Source organism: Dama dama, chromosome 18 (assembly GCF_033118175.1).
Source record: "Dama dama isolate Ldn47 chromosome 18, ASM3311817v1, whole genome shotgun sequence".
Taxonomy (NCBI): domain Eukaryota; kingdom Metazoa; phylum Chordata; class Mammalia; order Artiodactyla; family Cervidae; genus Dama; species Dama dama.
The window spans coordinates 100,083,665-100,091,815 of NC_083698.1; positions in this window are offsets into that span (position 1 = coordinate 100,083,665).

Genomic DNA, 8,151 nt, shown 5'->3' on the forward strand with positions numbered 1-8,151 from the left:
TGTAATGGTACCTCATTGTGGTTTTGATTTGCATTTCTCTGATAATGAGTGATGTTGAGCATCTTTTCATGTGTTTGTTAGCCATCTGTATATCTTCTTTGGAGAAATGTCTGTTTAGTTCTTTGACCCATTTTTTGATTGGGTCATTTATTTTTCTGGAATTGAGCTGCAGGAGTTGCTTGTATATTTTTGAGATTAATCCTTTGTCTGTTTCTTCATTTGCTATTATTTTCTCCCAATCTGAGGGCTGTCTTTTCACCTTGCTTATAGTTTCCTTTGTTGTGCAAAAGCTTTTAAGTTTCATTAGGTCCCATTTGTTTATTCTTGCTTTTATTTCCAATATTCTGGGAGATGGGTCATAGAGGATCCTGCTGTGATTTATGTCGGAGAGTGTTTTGCCTATGTTCTCCTTAGGAGTTTTATAGTTTCTGGTCTTACATTTAGATCTTTAATCCGTTTTGAGTTTATTTTTGTGTATGGTGTTAGAAGGTGTTCTAGTTTCATTCTTTTACAAGTGGTTGACCAGTTTTCCCAGCACCACTTGTTAAAAAGCTTGTCTTTTTTCCATTGTATATCTTTGCCTCCTTTGTCGAAGATAAGGTGTTCATAGGTTTTCGTGGATTTATCTCTAGGCTTTCTATTCTGTTCCATAGATCTATATTTCTGTCTTTGTGCCAGTACAATACTGTCTTGATGACTGTGGCTTTGTAGTAGAGCCTGAAGTCAGGTGGGTTGATTCCTCCAGTTCCATTCTTCTTTGTCAAGATTGCTTTAGCTATTCGAGGTTTTTTGTATTTCCATACAAATTGTGAAACTATTTGTTCTAGTTCTGTGAAGAATACCGTTGGTAGCTTGATGGGGATTGCATTGAATCTATAAATTGCTTTGGGTAGTATAGCCATTTTGACAATATTGATTCTTCCAATCCATGAACACGGTATATTTCTCCATCTGTTTGTGTCCTCTTTGATTTCTTTCATCAGTGCTTTATAGTTTTCTATGTATAGGTCTTTTGTTTCTTTAGGTAGATATACTCCTAAGTATTTTATTCTTTTTGTTGCAATGGTGAATGGTATTGTTTCCTTAATTTCTCTTTCTGTTTTCTCATTGTTAGTGTATAGGAATGCAAGGGATTTCTGTGTGTTAATTTTATATCCTGCAACATTGCTGTATTCATTGATTAGCTGTAGGAATTTTCTGGTAGAGTCTTTAGGGTTTTCTATGTAGAGGATCATGTCGTCTGCAAACAGTGAGAGTTTTATTTCTTCTTTTCCTATCTGGATTCCTTTTATTTCTTTTTCTGCTCTGATTGTTGTGGCCAACACTTCCAAAACTATGTTGAATAGTAGTGGTGAGAGTGAACACCCTTGTCTTGTTCCTGAATTTAAGGGAAAAACTTTCAATTTTTCACCATTGAGGATAATGCTTGCTGTGGGTTTGTCATATATAGCTTTTATTATGTTGAGGTATGTTCCTTCTATGCCTGCTTTTTGGAGACTTTTTATCATAAATGGATGTTGAATCTTGTCAAAGGCTTTTTCTGCATCTATTGAATTAATCATATGGTTTTTAACTTTCAATTTGTTAATGTGGTGTATTACATTGTTTGATTTGTGGATATTAAAGAATCCTTGCATTCCTGGGATAAAGCCCACTTGGTCATGATGTATGATCTATTTAATATTTTGTTGGATTCTGTTTGCTAGAATTTTGTTAAGGATTTTTGCATCTATGTTCATCAGTGATATTGGCCTGTAGTTTTCTTTTTTTGTGGCATCCTTGCCTGATTTTGGTATTAGGGTGATTGTGGCCCCATAGAATGAGTTTGGAAGTTTGCCTTCTTCTGCAATTTTCTGGAAGAGTTTGAGTAAGATAGGTGTTAGCTCTTCTCTAAATTTTTGGTAGAATTCAGCTGTGAAGCCATCTGGTCCTGAGCTTTTGTTTGCTGGAAGATTTCTGATTACAGTTTTGATCTCCGTGCTTGTGATGGGTCTGTTAAGATCTTCTATTTCTTCCTGGTTCAGTTTTGGAAAGTTATACTTTTCTAAGAATTTGTCCATTTCCTCCAAGTTGTCCATTTTATTGGCATAGAGCTGCTGGTAGTAGTCTCTTATGATCCTTTGTATTTCAGAGTTGCCTGTTGTGATCTCTCCATTTTAATTTCTAATTTTGTTGATTTGGTTCTTCTCCCTTTGTTTCTTGATCAGTCTGGCTAAGGGTTTGTCAATTTTATTTGCCTTTTCAAAAAACCAACTTTTAGCTTTGTTGATTTTTGCTATGGTCCCTTTTGTTTCTTTTGCACTTATTCCTGCCCTAATTTTTAAGATTTTTTTCCTTCTCCTAACCCTGGGGTTCTTCATTTCTTCCTTCTCTAGTTGCTTTAGGTGTAGAGTTAGGTTATTTATTTGACTTTTTTCTTGTTTCTTGACGTAAGCCTGTATTGCTATGAACCTTCCCCTTAGCACTGCTTTTACAATGTCCCATAGGTTTTGGGTTGTTGTGTTTTCATTTTCATTCATTTCTATGCATATTTTGATTTCTATTTTGATTTCTTCTGTGATTTGTTGGTTATTCAGAAGCGTGTTATTTAGCCTCCATATGTTGGAATTTTTAATAGTCCCCCCCCGCCCCCCCATAATTGAGATCTAATCTTACTGCATTGTGGTCAGAAAAGATGAGTGGAATAATTTCAATTTTTTTGAATTTACCAAGGCTAGATTTATGGCCTGGGATGTGATCTATTCTGGAGAAGGTTCCGTGTGAACTTGAGAAAAAGTTGAAATTGACTGTTTTGGGGTGAAATGTCTTATAGATATCAATTAGGTCTAGCTGGACCATTGTGTCATTTAAAGTTTGTGTTTCCTTGTTACTTTTCTGTTTAGTTGATCTATCCATAGTTGTGAGTGGGGTATTAAAGTCTCCCACTATTATTGTGTTATTGTTAATTTCCCCCTTCATTCTTGTTAGCATTTGCCTTACATATTGCGGTGCTCCTATGTTGGGTGCATATATATTTATAATTGTTATATCTTCTTTTTGGATTGATCCTTTGATCATTATGTAGTGTCCTTCTTTGTCTCTTTTCACAGCCTTTATTTTGAAGTCTATTTTACCTGATATAAGTATTGCGACTCCTGCTTTCTTTTGGTCTCCGTTTGCATGAAATATTTTTTTCCAGCCCTTCACTTTCAGTCTGTATGTGTCCCTTGCTTTGAGGTGGGTCTCTTGTAGACAGCATATATAGGGGTCTTGCTTTTGTATTCATTCAGCCAGTCTTTGTCTTTTGGTTGGGGCATTCAACCCATTTACATTTAAGGTAATTATTGATAAGAATGGTCCCCGTGCCATTTGGTTTGTTGTTTGGGGTTCATGTTCATACAACCTTTCTGTGTTTCCTGTCTAGAGAAGATCCTTTAGCATTTGTTGAAAAGCTGGTTTGGTGGTGCTGAATTCTCTCAACATTTGCTTGTCTGTGAAGCTTTTGAATTCTCCTTCATATCTGAATGAGATCCTTGCTGGATACAGTAATCTGGGTTGTAGGTTATTCTCTTTCATTACTTTAAGTATGTCCTGCCATTCCCTTCTGGCCTGAAGAGTTTCTATCGAAAGATCAGCTGTTATCCTTATGGGAATCCCCTTGTGTGTTATTTGTTGTTTCTCCCTTGCTGCTTTTAATATTTGTTCTTTGTGTTTGATCTTTGTTAATTTGATTAATATGTGTCTTAGGGTGTTTCACCTTGGGTTTATCCTGTTTGGGACTCTGGGTTTCTTGGACTCGAGTGGCTATTTCCTTCCCCATTTTGGGGAAGTTTTCAGCTATTATTTCCTCGAGTATCTTCTCATGGCCTTTCTTTTTGTCTTCTTCTTCTGGGACTCCTATGATTCGAATGTTGGGGCGTTTCACATTGTCCCAGAGGTCCTGAGGTTGTCCTCATTTCTTTTAATTCTTTTTTCCTCTCTGCTTCATTTATTTCCACCACTTTATCTTCTACCTCACTTATCCTATCTTCTGCCTCCATTATTCTACTGTTGGTTCCCTCCAGAGTGTTTTTGATCTCATTTATTGCATTATTCCTTTTTAATTGACTCTTTGTTATTTCTTCTAGGTCCTTGTGAAACATTTCTTGCATCTTCTCAATCCTTGTCTCCAGGTTATTTATCTGTAACTCCATTCTGTTTTCAAGATTTTGGATCATTTTTATTTATCATTATTCTAAATTCTTTTTCAGGTAGATTCCCTATCTCCTCCTCTTTTGTTTGACTTGGTGGGCATTTTTCATGTTCCTTTACCTGTTGGGTATTTCTCTGCCTTTCATCTTATTTAGATTGCTGGGTTTGGGGTGGCCTTTTTGTATTCTGGTAGTCTGTGGTTCCTTTTTATTGTGAAGGTTTCTCCCAGTGGGTGGGGCTGGATGTTTGGCTTGTTGAGGTTTGCTGGTTAGAGATGCTTGTGTCGGTGTTCTGGTGGGTGGAGCTGGATTTCTTGTCTCTGGAGTGCAATGGAGTGTCCAGTAGTGAGTTTTGAGATGGGTCTTTGGGTTTGGTGTGACTTTGGGCAGCCTGTATATTGATGCTCAGGGCTATGTTCCTGCATTGCTGGAGAGTTTGCGTGGTATGTCTTGCTCTGGAGCTTATTGGCTCTTGGGTGGTGGTTGGTTTCAGTGTAGGTATGGAGGCTTTTGGATGATCTCTTATTAATTAATGTTTCCTGTAGTCAGGAGTTCTCTGGTGTTCCTAGGTTTTGGGCTTAAGCCTCTTGCCTCTGGATTTCAGTCTTATTCTTTCAGTAGCCTTCAAGACTTCTCCCTCCTTACAGCACTGATAATAAAACTTCTAGGTTAATGGTGAAAGGATTCTCCACAGTGAGGGACATGCAGAGAAGTTCACAGAGTTACATGAAGAAGAGGAGAGGGAGGACGGAGATAGAGGTGAGCAGGAAGAGAAAAGGGGCATTCAAGAGAAGAGAGACAGATCTAGGTTGTACTCTATTCCCTAAGTGCTCTCCGCAGCCCAGAACTCCCACAGAGATTCACAGAATTGGATTGAGAAGAGAAAGGGGAGGGAGGAAATAGAAGTGATCTGAGGAAGCAAAAGGAGAGTCAAAAGGGGGAGAGAGTGATCAAACCAGTAATCACACTCTTGAGTAAAAATGTGTACTGAAGGTTGGATTCTTAAATGTCCAAAACTGATATCAAATACTGAAAAACAAAGATTAAAAATCTAGAGTAGAGGTTAGACTCTTAAAAATACAATATTAAAAATTCACAAAAACACAAAAAATTTAAGAAATATATATGAAGTTCACTTTAAAAATAGGGTCTTTTTTTTTTTTTTTACCAGGTTATAGTGGGTTATAAAAATGAAAATTAAGGAGTAATCGAGGAATGATAGAGAACTTTAAAAAAAAAAAAGAAAGAGAAAAAAATTTTTAATTAAAAAAAATAATATTAAAAATATATCTAGGAGTTTCTCTGCAGCTGCTGCAGGCTGTGTGGGTTTGGTTCAGTTTCAGATAGCTCCTTGTTTCAGCTTACACTTCTGGATATCTATAGGCCCCTTCCGGTGTTCAGTTCAGTTCAGTCGCTCAGTCGTGTCCGACACTTTGCAACCCCATGAATCGCAGCACGCCAGGCCTCCCTGTCCATCACCAACTCCCGGAGTTTACTCAAACTCATGCCCATCGAGTCGGTGATGCCATCCAGCCATCATCCTCTGTTGCCCCCTTCTCCTCCTGCCCGGAATCCCTCAGAGCATCAGGGTCTTTTCCAATGAGTCAACTCTTCGCCTGAGGTGGCCAAAGTACTGGAGTTTCAGCTTCAGCATCAGTCCTTCCAATGAACACCCAGGACTGATCTCCTTTAGGATGGACTGGTAGGATCTCCTTGCTGTCCAAGGGACTCTCAAGAGTCTTCTCCAACACCATAGTTCAAAAGCATCAATTCTTCGGCACTCAGTTTTCTTCACAGTCCAACTCTCACATCCATATATGACCACTGGAAAAACCATAGCCTTGACCAGACGGACCTTTGTTGGCAAAGTAATGTCTCTGCTTTTTAATATGCTATCTAGGTTGGTCATAACTTTCCTTCCAAGGAGTAAGCGTCTTATAATTTCATGGCTGCAGTCACCATCCACAGTGATTTTGGAGCCCAAAACAATGAAGTCTGACACTGTTTCCACTGTCTCCCCATCTATTTCCCATGAAGTGATGGGACCAGATGCCATGATCTTAGTTTTCTGAATGTTAAGCTTTAAGCCAACCTTTTCACTCTCCTCTTTCACTTTCATCAAGAGGCTTTTTAGTTCCTCTTCACTCTCTGCCATAAGGGTGTTGTCATCTGCATATCTGAGTTTATTAATATTTCTCCTGGCAATCTTGATTCTAGCTTGTGCTTCTTCCAGCCCAGCATTTCTCATGATGTACTCTGCACAGAAGTTAAATAAGCAGGGTGACAATATACAGCCTTGACGGACTCCTTTTCCTATTTGGAACCAGTCTGTTGTTCCATGTCCAGTTCTAACTGTTGCTTCCTGACCTGCATACAGGTTTCTCAAGAGGCAGGTCAGGTGGTCTGGTATTCCCATCTCTTTCAGAATTGTCCACAGTTTATTGTGATCCACACAGTCAAAGGCTTTGGCATAGTCAATAAAGCAGAAATAGATGTTTTTCTGGAACTCTCTTGCTTTTTCAATGATCCAGCGGATGTTGGCAATTTGATCTCTGGTTCCTCGGCCTTTTCTAAATCCATCTTGAACATCTGGAAGTTCTCGGTTCATGTATTGCTGAAGCCTGGCTTGGAGAATTTTGAGCATTACTTTACTAGCATGTGAGATGAGTACATTTGTGAGGTAGTTTGAGCATTTTTTGGCATTGCCTTTCTTAGGGATTGGGATGAAAACTGACCTTTTCCAGTCCTGTGGTCACTGCTGAGTTTTCCAAATTTGCTGGCATATTGAGTGCAGCACTTTCACAGCATCATCTTTCAGGATTTGAAAGAGCTCAACTGGAATTCCATCACATCCACTAGCTTTGTTCATAGTGATGCTTTCTAAGGCCCACTTGGCTTCACATTCCAGGATGTCTGGGTCTAGGTCAGTGATCACACCATTGTGATTATCTGGGTCATGAAGATCTTTTTTGTATAGTTCTTCTGTGTATTTTTGCCACCTCTTCTTAATATCTTCTGCTTCTGTTAGGTTTATACCATTTCTGTTCTTTATCGAACCCATCTTGGCCTGAAATGTTCCCTTGATATCTCTGATTTTCTTGAAGAGATCTCTAGTCTTTCCTATTCTGTTGTTTTCCTCTATTTCTTTGCATTGATCACTGACGAAGGCTTTCTTATCTCTCCTGGCTATTCTTTGGAACTCTGCATTCAAATGGATATATCTTTCCTTTTCTCCTTTGTTTTTCACTTCTCTTCTTTTCACAGCTATTTGTTAGGCCTCCTCAGACAGCCATTTTGCCTTTTTGCATTTCTTTTCCTTGGGGATGGTCTTGATCCCTGTCTCCTCTACAATGTCACGAACCTCCATCCATAGTTCATCAGGCTCTCTGTCTATCAGATCTAGTCCCTTAAATCTATTTCTTACTTCCACTGTATAGTCATAAGGGATTTGATTTAGGTCATACCTGAATGGTCTAGTGGTTTTCCCTACTTTCTTCAGTTTAAGTCTGAATTTGGCAATAGGGAGTTCATGATCTGAGCCACAGTCAGCTCCTGGTCTTGTTTTTGCTGACTGTATAGAGCTTCTCCATCTTTGGCTGCACAGAATATAATCAATCTGATTTCGGTGTTGACCATCTGGTGATGTCCATGTGTAGAGTCTTCTCTTGTGTTGTTGGAAGAGGGTGTTTGCTGTGACCAGTACGTTCTCTTGGCAAAACTCTATTAGTGTTTGCCCTGCTTCATTCCGTACTCCAAGGCCAAATTTGCCTGTTACTCCAGGTGTTTCTTGACTTCCTACTTTTGCATTCCAGTCCCCTATAATGAAAAGGATATCTTTTTTTGATGTTATTTCTAAAAGGTCCTGTAGGTCTTCATAGAACCGTTCAACTTCAGCTTCTTCAGCGTTACTGGTTGGGGCATAGGCTTGGATTACTCTGATATTGAGTGGTTTGCCTTTGAAACGAACAGAGATCATTCTGTT